Source organism: Ixodes scapularis, unplaced genomic scaffold (assembly GCF_016920785.2).
Source record: "Ixodes scapularis isolate PalLabHiFi unplaced genomic scaffold, ASM1692078v2 PGA_scaffold8__174_contigs__length_109621045, whole genome shotgun sequence".
Classification (NCBI taxonomy): Eukaryota; Metazoa; Arthropoda; class Arachnida; order Ixodida; family Ixodidae; genus Ixodes; species Ixodes scapularis.
In genome coordinates this window covers 48,126,346-48,139,396 of record NW_024609883.1, presented here as the reverse complement: position 1 = coordinate 48,139,396, position 13,051 = coordinate 48,126,346, and positions in this window count along the sequence as shown.

Here is a 13,051-nt window from a genome sequence, read left to right as displayed (position 1 = left end):
CACACTACCCGCAATCCAGATAGTCTGGACTCCTGGACATACCTCCCTTTCTGGTAACGAGAGTGCGGATGCACTCGCCCGAGAAATAGCCGGCCGGGCGTTGCATGGGGAAGGGGAGGCACCGGAGAATCACAACATGACCACATCGAACTTACGCACAGAGCCAACACCGCTTCACACGTACAATCAAATCACGGCATTTTACAGATCACAGCGTAGAACACTACCCCCTCCGCACAGGGACCTATCTAGGCAGGAAGGGATTGAGTGGCGACAGATACAAACACACACTTTCCCAAATTTGTACCACAAGCATCTATTTTTCCCAAACAGATACCGGGGCACCTGTCCCGGCTGCCAATCCCCCGAACCTTCCCTTTTCCACTCTACCTGGGCCTGCCCCTCTCCACCGGGGCAAGGCATCCTTCCCATCCCTGACCCATCCTTTACCTCCTGGGAGGCTGCGCTGTCTAGCGCAAAGCCCGAGGACCAGCGAATGCTGATCTCTCGGGCTAAGCGGATAGCAGAGGCCAACGGGGCCCTGGACTAGGGGCTCCCGACCAGAGAGAAGACACTCATGCCTTTTCCTTGAATAAAGTTTTTCCTCCTCCTCCTCCAAGTTCAATACTTTTTTTATTTTTTTTATCATGACCTTAGGGAATTAAAGACTAATCAAGCGAAAGATTCTTCTGTGTACAAAAGTGAGTCAGGAACTTTCAGGCAGCGAGGGGGAGAGCGAGGGTAAAAAATATTCCACAAAGGCTGTTTCTTTTTTTTTTTTTTTTTTGAAACTAGAGAAATGAGCAAATCGCTTCGCCACTATACACTCCGTGCGGCGCGACTGGCGCGCCGCCATAGCTTCACATGCGAAAAGGCGCCGCAGACTGCTGAACGAGCCTCACTGTCGAACGCCAGCTCCTCCGCTAGCGGCGCTACGCGCGTTTTTCAAAGCGCCCCCTATAGTTCCCGCACGGAGTGTATAGCCTCGTTTCGCAAACAAACACAGACTTCCACATTTAAAGCATAAGAGAAACTGCGTGCGATTCAAAGACATCGACCGCTGTCGTTCGGGCACATTTGCATTTAAAGTATTTATCATGAGAATCGAGATGTTTTCTTTTTGTATCTACGCTGTCTTTTTGAATGGGGAAAATGTTTCGCATCAGATTTAGTACTAATCTTGTTCTTTTTAAATGCAGTAATTTAGACCTCGGCGGTCATTTTGTTCTGTGACCCAACGTTAAAAAATAAGAGGTTATACCTCAGAGGTTGGTGAAACCATTGCAGTATTCGTATCAGACGCTGGAAGGAAGAGTGTTCAGTTGCACTGGCAGACCAGATATCGACTCTAGAGCACTTCCTTGCAGTCAGGACCCATCGAAAACTGTTGAGGGGCGTCTTAAGAGCCGGCTACTTGAAACGCCTCTTAGTTGGTTGCTATAGAGACGGTGTCCGGAAGATTTACGGGCAGCTTTTCGCTTGTTCCAAACTTATCGTTCTGGAATAAACTAAATGTGGAGTTTCGCGAAAAGGTTTAAAACAACATGTGTGAACCACCTGCGTTTCTTGCTTAACGCTTGCTTAACTTCCTGCCCACAATTGTCGGTAAAACACGCTAAGGGGGCGTCAGTACAAAAGAAAGCTCCATAACCGTCCTTCCATCAAGCTCCGTTAAAAAAAAAAATTCCTAACAACGAACTTGGGAGGCTGTGTTAAATTGTGTTGTTCGGGCACGCTCTTGTACAACGAGCTCACAAGCGCCAGCTGACCTAGAGACGGGAACTTTATTGCATCCTTGTTCGCTTCTTGAGGAAAAGAGAACGAGAAGGCCATTGCGCAAGAGGCCCTTCGGAGTGTTTCTTCTGCTTTCTGCCTAAACTTTCTTAAATATATATAAAAAAAGAAGACTAACATTTTTAAATTTCCAGGGGCCAGCATGGGGCCCCCTGACCGCCTGGGGCCCAGGGCTGCAGCCCCCTTAGTCGGTACCTTAATCCGGCCCTGGGCGTGATGCCGGAACTCATTAGCTCAAGTGAGCTACCGTGACCTAGATTCAACTCCGATGACATCGCTTTTGTAGTAATTGTGGCTTATTTTATGCTCCCAAGTTCTTTCTGCTTCCTACTGGCGTCTCTTATTTCCTCGAGTTTCGCACCATCATCCTAGAGGAAGCACATCATCTGAGGAAAAATGATACTAAAAGCAACTCAAGACATTCTGCAGAATTTGATTTCGTCCGATGACGCGTGCTGTACCGGATATAACGAAGGAGGCTTTTCCGCGAAGCATGAAAGTTTCTTAAAGCACAATGAGCCATAACAAAAGACAACAAATTGGTGACAATGAATATTCCGAACAAAGCCAAGATCAATCCGCAAGAGCAGCCCTGTTTCCGTAGCTATCCGAGCTTGCTATCGCTCTCCCGACAAGGGATCCGGACATTTCGGTGTAGGACGTTTCGCTGTAGGGCGTTTCGGTGCGGTCTTTTCGGTGCGGTCTTTTCGGTGCACGGACATTTCGGTGCACGGACATTTCGGTGCACGGACTTTTCGGTGCACGGACGTTTCGGTGCACGGACATTTCGGTGCACAGGAAATCAAAATCACGTTTTTTTGTTTTGTTTTTGTTTTGTTTTCTTTAAACGTAATAAGCACGATTTTAGCTAGAAATTTATTTTTTCGCTTTTCATAAATTTGTAGACTTGGTCATCTATTTATGGTAACTTACTCATATACGACCTAAGTGACTTTGTTAGGCGCAGCACCGTCTTGCGGGAGACTGGGTACGTTGGATATTATGTTTAATTTGCCGGTGTCTCTTCTCCAACGTACGCACTAGACGCATCACATGTGTTTACGCGTTGGGTCGGTACAGCCGTTCTCGGCTCCTTCTGTAAAGGTGTGGGCTTTATTATTCGTAATCTACAGGGTGAAACAAGGAGACGCCAGGCTCTTTAAATCGATCGGAAAATTCGGTTTGTTAACCTATCGCGCTACGACTTTGTGCAGCGTTGCCCACAGATGGTGCATTTTTTTTTTTTGTAAAATTCGCAAAGAGCGAACTATCCCGAGGAAAAAGTAAATAAAGAAAAAGGCTTAGGTCCTATGGAAACGCAGCGACGCACCCGGTCTGCAAACAACACGGCGCCGTTTCGCACGCGAGACAAGAGATGGCGCAAGCGGTCGCGACGCCAACTGCCGCCAACGAACGAGCAGACGACGCCGAGAGCCGGCCCTTTAGCAGACAAGGAACTGCCTCGCTGTTACCGCGCCTGTCTTTTTTGTTCATGCGACTGTCGCCGCCTGCGAACGCGCGCCGCTTTTGAGTCGAAAAGAACGTCTGCTAAAAAGGCCTGCTCTCGGCGCCGTATGCTCGTTCGTTGGTGGCGTTCGTTGCGCCATCTCTTGTGTCCGGCGCGAAACGGCGCCGTGTTGTTTGAAGACCGGTGGCTTCGCTGTGTTTCCATAGGAGCTAAGCCTTTTTCTTTTTTTAGTTTTTCCTCAGGTAAGTTCGCTCTTTGCAAATTTCCCCCCCCCCAAAAAAAAATGCACCATTTGTGGGCAGCGCTACACAAAGTCGTAGCGCGATAGGTTAAGAAACCAAATTTTCCGGTCGATTTAAAGAGTCTGGCATCTCCTTGTTTCACCCTGTATGTAGGAAAGGCACCAACAGCAAGAAGCTTAAAGGAGCGGTGCAACAATATTCAATTGGAATATTTTTTTTTCACATTACACGAGCTTACTGGCGCTAGTGGGACCCAAGGATACTCGCACGCAACGCCACTAGCCAAGAAACTCCTTTGTTGCGGCGAAATTTCAAGGGCAATAGCGATCATTTTCATTCAATCTCTCCTTTGCAAAACCTGATGACGTTACGTGGGGATAGCAGCACACCCCGATGACGATATTTGGATGCGGTTCATGGATTGGACCCGAGCACTGCGTGGGCACTCGATTTGGGCTCGTGGTAATTACTAGCTCGAGAAGCATTCGGGTAGTGGCCCGTGTCCAATCACTGCAACAACGACAATAGCCGAGCCATAACAATATCTAGAACTAAACGCGTGTCCTGCGCTTTGCCAACCCCAGCGCGTGGCTATGATCAACACTGGCGGCATATAATCGACTCCAGATCACGTGGCCGCTTGTTCTGGCTGCGAGGTGAGGGGGTGAACGCTGGTCGTTTTTTTTAAATTTTTTTCTGGGACTTCTATTGCGTGGGGTGAAAAACGTACGCGTGTTTCATAGGTCATTAATGTCAGGGGTCCGTTCTAAGCGGCATTTGCACAAAGTGCAAAAATTGTTGCACCGCCCCTTTAAGGTTGTTGAAAATTACCCGAGACATGTGATGCCACTAGTGCGTACGTTGGAAAAGAGACTCCGACAAACAAATGATAACGTCTAACGTCTCCAATCCTCGCGCAAGATGGTGCTGCGCCTAACAAAGTCACTTAGGTGGTATATCAGTAAGGGGCCGTAAATGGATGACCAAGTCTAGAAATTTATGAAGTGCAAAAACAATTTTTTTTTATATAAAATGGTGCTTATTACGTTTAGAGAAAAAAAAGAACACAAAAAAAACTCGTGATTTGGATTTTCCGTCTACCGAAAAGCTCGTGCACCGAAAAGCTCGTGCACCGAAAAGCCCGTGCACCGAAAAGTCCGTACACCGAAAAGTCCGTACACCGAAAAGTCCGTACACCGAAACGCCCGTGCAGCGAAAAGACCGCACCGAAACGTCCTACACCGAAACGCCCTACACCGAAAAGTCCCTGACCCCCCACACAGCCCATGTCGAATGCCGCCGTGGAGAGAGTATTCAGTCACGTGTCCCTCACGAAGCCAGTCCTACGGAAGAACATGTCCCTTCCAACTCTTCAAAACATCCTCTATGTAAAGTTTGCTTTCCTTAGGAAGAACGGGTTCCGTAAGGACATCAACCCTACTGAAGAAGTTTTTGCCCGTTTTAACGCGGAAATCATGTAAGAGGCGGGTAAGCCGGGCACGAGCGTGTGCTTCATAATTATGTGACTACAAAAACGCGTGTGGAAAATGTTTGTACTTCTGTGTTTGAAATAAAACGTTCAATACATTTCAAGATGTCGTAGATCTTCCAAGCTGCTCCTAAACCCTAGATTTGTAGACGCAGTGCCTTCGAATTGAGCTCGCATATTCAAGCGCACAAGTTTTTGGGCTCTGCAGAATATGGCTACTTTTGGGCTACACCGTCTGGCTTTTGGCGGTTTTAGCTAGAAACTACCTGGCAACCCTGATTCGTTTCATCAACACGTGACGTTTATAAACAACTCAAAATATGTTTTTTTTTTTTTTTTTTTCGTAATGATTTGCCAAGAAGTGGCGTGAACGGGTGGGCTGAGTCGGTGAGCACGCGCCTCAGGAATACAGGCGCGACGAAATGTCCCTGCAGCGTGCAATTCGCGTTCGATATTCCCGGGGAGAGCAACACAGAAGATGGAGATTTACGACTTTGTGGTCAGGGGTAGAAGAGAAAAGGCACACAGGTCCCCAACAAACGAATGTTGCTATAAGCTTGACAGTTTATAACCACAATGGTTTCCGGTGTTTACAAATCCAGTGCCTGGCATGCGATCCACACCGCCCAGCGCGCGCGTATCTGTCACTTCAGAAACCAAGCAAATCATGGGTCATACGCACGAACACTGATTACATTACCGGCCAGAAACGATGTATCAAAACCGTGTTTGTGAGTCCCCCCTGCCGTGCGGAAACCTTCACAGCTCAACTTTTTGCTCTCTTTTCCGACATTTTTCTTCTCCGCCTTTATCGTTAGCATCTCTGTTGTCTGCTTTTTTAATGCGTGAGCATTACCTGGCTCAGTCAGCGAAAAAGCTGTCGGCAAAATCCGTCGTCAAAATCCGTGACTTGTCCAACACAATTCAACATATAATAATAATTAAAAAAAAACTCTGGTTACGTGATAACTTTGGTGACGTGATCTCTCTGGTCACGGGACCTACCTGGTCATGTGACCAATCAAAAAACGAAGTCTGTGGTGACGCGACCAAAAAAATCTCTGGTCACGTGACCTCCCTGGTTACATGAGCGCGAAACCATCCCCTGCCTGGTTTCGAGCCTAGGCCCTCTTTATTGCGCAACTAGCGCGCTATCCGTTGCGGAAACACAACTCGGGAAAAGGTAGTGCTCGCGCATTCTCACATCGTAAGAAAAAGCTTAGGTGCCCTCATAGTTTTTTTTTTTTTCTCTCTCTTGTTTGCCCGTACTTATTTCACACCCCTTGCCTGTACACATTTCACCCTAAAAGATGCAACGAGTCAAGCTATCCAATATCGGACCTCTCGACGCGTTGGACCCCTTGCCTCATCGAGGCACGAGTCAAGAGATCCAATATGGGCCAAGAGGTCCAACGCGTCAAGAGGTCCACCGAGTCAAGAGATCCACGGCGAGTCAAGAGGTCCAACGCGTCAGAAGGTCCAACGCGTCAAGAGGTCCAATATTGGACCTCTTGACTTGCTGGACCTCTTGACTCGGAATCCCCCCTGTCCACTTCTGCTGCACAAAGCAGGGGGGGGGGGGGGGGGAGAGGAGGGAGGGGAGGAGGCTGTAACGCAGTCGTTCGTTCGAGCCTTGTGGGTGGTGACACGATGAAAAAAAAAAGAAAAAGAAGGATGAACGGTATTAGCTGGTAGCCGAAGGTCTGTTTCGCCTTCGAGAAGTGAGTTTTTTGGGGTTTTTTTAAACTTTACTGTGACGGATGCTGGTTCTGTGCAGCGATAAGCTGGTGCAGGATTTTGAGATAAGCTCGCGCAGGATTTCACCAGTTTTGGTCAAAAGTAACGAGTAACGAAACTTGGCAGCCGATACCGTAAAAAAGTAACGGAAATACTTTACTCGTTAGTCATTCAGAATACTAACGAGTACGTTACTGCGTTAGCGAAAAATGTAACGCGTTACCAGTAGCGTCGTTACTAGTAACGCGTTACCTCCAACACTGATTCAAACCTACGACCTTTCGGTTGCAAGCCAGACACGCTGCCGACTAGGCCACGCAAGGCACGCTTGCACGACCTGGGAAAGAGTGGGAATTTATACGTTTCTATGCTTCGTATATCGCCTTCCACTGTTAAAGGCGAAGCTTAAGTGCTCTCAAGTTTTTCGAATAGTGCGATATATTTGGTGACGTCACCTTTTGATTGATACCGCAATGAAATGAAATGGAAACTCGGTTTCCGAAAATTTTCTCTGGTGGGCCTCCAGACAAAAAGCTACCATATGGTGACTTGACGGGGTATGGGGCCCTAAAGCAAAACAAGCATGGCAATCTGGCTGAAAAGTGAGATATACATTGAAAAGCCTCGTTGTAAGCATATAGAGTTTCTCTTACCAACTATGCATGTACTTCAGCAAGAATAAACAGAGTAAACATGTGAGAGCGCAGGAACGTTCGGCAGCAAGCATACCACCTTACGATGGATCGCAATCGACGCTGCGAATCACCGGAGCCAATCCATAGAGTGGACCGTGTCACGTGACTTTCCACTTGAGCGGAGCGACGCGTGGAGTGTAAAGTCACGTGGCACGGCGTGAAGCACTCTGTTAGCTAGGATGGCTCGTAGCATACGTCCGTTGCTGCGGAACATTGTAAGATGAAACGAGGTATATTTTGTATATAAATTACACGTGGCGTCAGTCCTTCATTCTTTCTGGTGGCAAAAAGCGCCTAATTAGCGCAGCGGAAGCTGCCCTCTCAAGCGCTCTTTCCCCTTATGTCTAACCGAGTGACATTAGTGCAAGTTATCTAGCCAACAGACTTGTGGGCTTTATCCCTGGCATTCGCGAAAGATTCCAGCTGTCGTAGCCGCACGCAGACTTATTATTTCAGCAGGTGGCACTTTAGAAAACAAGAGCAGGTTGCGAATTTTAGTACTTTTAACTTGGCTGAAAGTGTTTGTTTAGAATAAAATGTGACGCCACGTGAAAAGCAGCCTGCTCTATACTTGGCGAAAAAAGAAAAAACCATCTTTTACGCACAACATGGACTTTGATAAAAAGCTTACATAGTTTTGTTAACGTTAAGATAAAAAATAAGTATACAAAAAAGAAACGACACCTGCATATGTTTATGTGACTTTGTGACCTTTGTTTTCTATACGCCGACAAATTGAGGGAGAGGGGGAGGCGAGAGCGTGCGATGCTGTTGCAAATTGAAGCAGAGAAATGCGAGGACACAGTCGCAACACACAACTTTCAAGGTTCAAGCATTGAGAGCGGTCAGACGAACCAAATATCATATTTTGACACATTTCTTTAGAAACCAAAGTTATACCTCACTACTAACAAAGCACGAAGCGAATAAAAAATTGGGGTTCCGAGAAAACTGAGTCGAAATTTGCCAGATTTTCGAAATATTTCGCTAACTCATGTATTTATCAAATTTTATTTTGTACGTATAATATTGAAATTCTACGCGATAAACAAAGCTTTGAACTTTCTGGTGATATCAAGGTCATTACAATAGGATAAATAGGTCACACGTGAGAATTCGCCAGACTTTGTCACGAGTAATCAAAGAAATGAATAAAGTAATCATGCCGAACGTTAATAATTTTCCCAGACGGGCCCTGTGGCGGAGACCAGTACGCCATTGAACTTGATTCATTTTTTAGTGCGTGCGATGCATATTTTCAGGAATGATGTGACTCAGGTTTCGTAATAATACCCTCTGTATCTGACACCGTGGTCTTGACGTACGTAAGAAAGTATAATTGTACTCGCGCTGTGTGTATGTTTGTACAACCGGAAGTTTGCCAGACTCAATGGGCGTCTCAAATTTAGCCCGCGCAGTACCACTGCCAGCCTTGTGTTTTTAACCCTTTGACGGTCGAGGTTTGTTTCCCAGAAAAGTTTTCCCAAGTGGTCGGGTTTTGAGTCCAAAGGAAGTGCCCAGGCATAGCTTTTTTCAGTTATTTAACGGGAGCAAGTACAGTGATTTCCAGCTGTTCAGGTATTAAACCATCTAATGAAAATATCGAGGGAGAAATGTTGTCACCGTTCGTTCATTCGGTTTCATTCTAGCACGTCCGCTTCCACGAGATTCCGGCGGGCTCAAACTTTAAAACCGGTGATAGTCTACCGAGATTCTTTATTGCATAATGAGCTCTCATCCTTTGAATTCAATTTTGAGAAGCGCTGAAAGTCTGACTCGAAAGGTCCGACGCTCCATTCGCTACTACTGCCAGGGCAGTCGAAAGGCGAAGCAAAGCGCGCATCACCTTTACGGAACGTCTAATTTCAAAACTATTAATAGCCCCAGCAAAGCGAAACACACTGCATATATAACGTTTGTAGTTCGCCAAAGACATAAGAAAGAGCAACACACAGAGCGCGCAGTATCGCGTTTATGCGGGTATACTTCCAATCTGAAATTGTTGCCGCACATGTACAGCGACGACCGTCACCGGGGTCAACGATATACATCACGCAGTATAGTGACACGCGACCGCAAGCCGGTGCGATGATCATAAAGATCGAAACGGGCAGGGGTGGGGATGGAATCCAGGATACCTGGGTTATGGAACGCAAACTTTCGCTCCACGTTCTTCGAGCCGTGGTCTGTGAACACACTCGACCACCAATCCCCATTACCTAAGAAAGGAGTAAATCATTCACCTTTTAAGATTAAAAAAAAAAAAAGAAACGCTGTTTTTTGGCTTGTAAGAAACCGTTGCTGCAATCTTTCTGCAACGATTTCGCTGATCGTACGTGGTGCGGCTTAAAGAACAGGCAAAAATTGCAAGACTTTGAAAATTCAATTTTCAAATGTGCACACCTACAATGGGGCGCGCGAACGTCGTTTTGCAGAAAGTTCCATGCCTCTTCGTTAGGAGTTTGGGAGCTCAGCTTAGAGGTGGCGAAATTTGCAAAAAAGAGCGCAAAGACTGCGGCCGAGCATTTCCTATGTCCTCCACCGGCATGCGCGTCGCCTGCTCAATGGTTTGCGAGCTCTTTCCCGGTGGTCATTGTTCGTATATTTCATTAAAATCATCGCTTATCGCGATTACCCTGTTCGTCGCCAGTCTCTGCCAGAGCGTCGAACCAACATTTTTATCGGTTCGGTTCGGGTTCGGGTTCACGGCTTTCAATTAAGTTCCGGTTCAGTTCCAGGGAGCCAAAATTACGGTTAAAACCCGTTTGAACCGGTTTGAAGCGCTAAATTGTGAATATATTTTCCGCGTTGTTCTTCCAATAGGCACTATTTCCGGCGCGATACAATGAACTGTATAGATTTTTATACCTCCCATACAATCCACTTTTATTTTAGGTACCAAAAATATGAAATTTTGTATTTAATCTCGACACAACGGCAAACGAAAATCTAGATTAACATACAAAATGTCGTGTTTTTAGGACTGAACATCCGATTGTTTACCAGAATAACATATACTTGACCTGAATCAAAAGTGTGTCGCGAAGTGTGGTAGGTCAACTAAAATTCCCGCGATTGGTACAACTTTACGTCTAATAAATTCTAAATCGTAATTGTGCCCTTGAACTAAGGAATTAATCACAGTGCATAAAATCATAGAATAGGCACCTCGCCGTCATTAATATTGTGAACTTTGCTTTACTAAATACGTCTCCCTATATATATATATATGATGTCCCAAGTCACCAGGTTTGATCTAAAATGGACCGTAAAAATCGACGCCTGCACGTACCAATCTAATTTTTCTCTCAAAAGTGTATTTCACAGGTCACTTTTTTTTCATGTAAAATTACAAAACGCAGCTCCTTTTTTTACAGAGGAGCTGTTAAGGGATAGCTTCCCCAGTTTCGTGTCCGTGGACAAATAAATCTCGACACAACCCTCTGGACAGCTACTGCCATCTAGGAGCGACGGCGGCACTCGACTTCGTCGTCTGCGTCGCCACCCACCATTGACCCTGGCAACTTTCTTGGTCCCATTTTTTTTAGAAAAATGGAGGTACGCTTTGTAATTTTACATGAAAAACCCGTACAGTGAAATACACCTTAGATGAAAAGTTTAGATCACTACGTGCAGGCGTCGATTTTTACGGTTTATTTTAGATTGAGCCTGATGACTTGGGACACCCTATATATATATATATATATATATATATATATATGATGACAGCACTGAGCTAAAAGCAATAACATTTTCAAAATGTAAAAGTTTTAGGACAAGCCCTTTCAGTCTATTATTTATAGAAACACTGAGCGGCAATCACAACACTTGTTTTCCTAACCAACATTGTTTAAACTCAGCATCGTGCATGATGCAGTCGAAGGATTATGCAGAAAGGACTGATCGAAATTGTTCACTCCAATTTATTAGAACCTTCGCATTCGGATCAAATCTGGTCTAAAATAGCGCTTACCTAAGTGAATTTTTTTTTTTTTTATATAGATTAGGCTGGCAAAACCTGGCTGTTGAGGTTTGTTCTTGACAAGATGCCGGTCAATTCAATTTCCAAATATGCATCGCTTTTGCTATTTGATAATTTTTTGTTAAAGTAGTATTTTATGCTTTACACGACATGTCAGTTACTTAATTGGTCACTTATTAACCGTTTGCGTGCGTAATCGTCATAGTTTCGCCACGCGCCCCTGTGTACTTTGTTTTGTCCAGCCCACAGACAGATGAGATTTCTGTTCCGCACATTAAAGAGGCCATAACAAACTTCTGTTACTTTGAGCAAATATGTGTCAAAAGCACATAGTTATTTAAATTAGCTTTAAAATCAGTTGTTTATTGCCCTCCCAAATCTCTTATACAAGTGCACGTGCCCATCGAGGATAAAAACGCCAGAAAAGATTTGCAGAGCTTCTTGCAGATAATTTGGGGATGCATTTGCTGATGATGTATGTCTTTAAGGTGACCGGCTCTTTATTTATGTTTTCAAGTCTTCAGTCAGCAACTAAATATATTTTTTTAGCAATTATGAAGTTCACATAACCGCTTGAGACCGGCACCGAATACGCCAGTTGTTGAATCCGCAAAAACGTGTTTCTTGTCCGCTGTTTGGCAGTGTGCAACACCGGGTTGAAGGTATGCCAAAAGGACTTCAATTGTGCTCCCATGAAAGATCGGAAAACAAATACGCGAAATGTACAGAAAGAAAGGGACGATAAACGGTATTTTTTCTAAATAATCCCATACATATTGCCTTACTGAAAAAAGGCATATTGCCGCGCCCAGGGCTGAGAAAGCAACGCTCGGTCACGGACCTCCAGAAAGTTCTCGTTTATTATGTACCGCACGTAGCTTCTATCATTCATTCCTGATTTTGTTTTCTAGAAAGTGCGTGTTCATTCTCGCCCGATCACGCGGCGCTCGAGCCGCTTTCGCCGAATCTTCGAGATTGCGACGCACTCTAGATAAGAGGCCGCCCGCGACCTTGTCGAGTCAGTCTCGCCCCAGCGTTCGACTCTGCTGCCACGCCGACTTCGACGCCCGCGACGCTCTATTATTATCTTTTGTACTCTTTTATTTTTGGCACAAGTTCGCCACATCAAACATTTATTTCTTCCTTTTTATTTGTTATTTTTGGTCACCACCCGTGACATTTTGGTGGAGGTGCGGGGTACCGCATGCCCGTGCAGCGTTCCCCTCCCAGGGCCCGCAGTGCAAGTCCGATTCCAAGCCCAGTGAGGAGACCACTCTACGAGGAACCTACAACTCGGACCAGCCCCCGCACCAAGGGAGAGGATCCAGAGTACGGTTTGCTGCTGGACAAGCTCAAGCCGAACAAGACGACGATGGCCAACCAGCCGCAGACCCCCGCCGCTTCTGCCGTCGTCTACCTGCCTGTCGTTCCTCGGACACCGGCTCCCTTCCACGGTGAAAGCCACGAAGACATCGATGACTGGGTCCAACAGTACGAACGAGTGGCCCGTCATAACGGGTGGACACCAGAACAGTGTCTTTAAAATGCTTACTTTGCCTTAGAAGCAACCGCCCGGAATTGATTCGAGAACCACGAAGCATCGATCACTTCCTGGGAGCAACTCAAGACTGAGTTCCGAAGAAC